The following is a 391-nucleotide window of genomic DNA, read 5'->3' as shown; positions in this document are numbered from 1 at the left end:
TTTAACTCTACGGGATACGATCGCCGCGTTTGGCCTCAGGAGATTGCATTGAAAATTCGTCAGAAAAAATCTCTTACTTGTGCACACTCTGCAACTTAACCTATAAAAGAACTATTACATCATTACATGTGCAATTTTTTTTTTTTTCCGAGAGAAACTGCGTATTACAGCTCCATCTCTCGCTAATATAGCACATTGCATAGTGTATCATATTTTAAGAAGTAAAACTATAACATGACCTCCATTTATCCACATCTGGATTAGTATTAAGGCTGAAAACAGTTCATTCATATAACAGCTGATAAAGTGTGAAACAATATTTTCTCAATCATTATTTGACCTTTATTTGAACTGAAAATTTAAATGATAACTCGCTATATTCATAGTATAT

The sequence above is a fragment of the Penaeus monodon genome, chromosome 24 (genome assembly GCF_015228065.2).
Source record: "Penaeus monodon isolate SGIC_2016 chromosome 24, NSTDA_Pmon_1, whole genome shotgun sequence".
Classification (NCBI taxonomy): Eukaryota; Metazoa; Arthropoda; class Malacostraca; order Decapoda; family Penaeidae; genus Penaeus; species Penaeus monodon.
Note: the sequence above shows the minus strand (reverse complement) of the source record.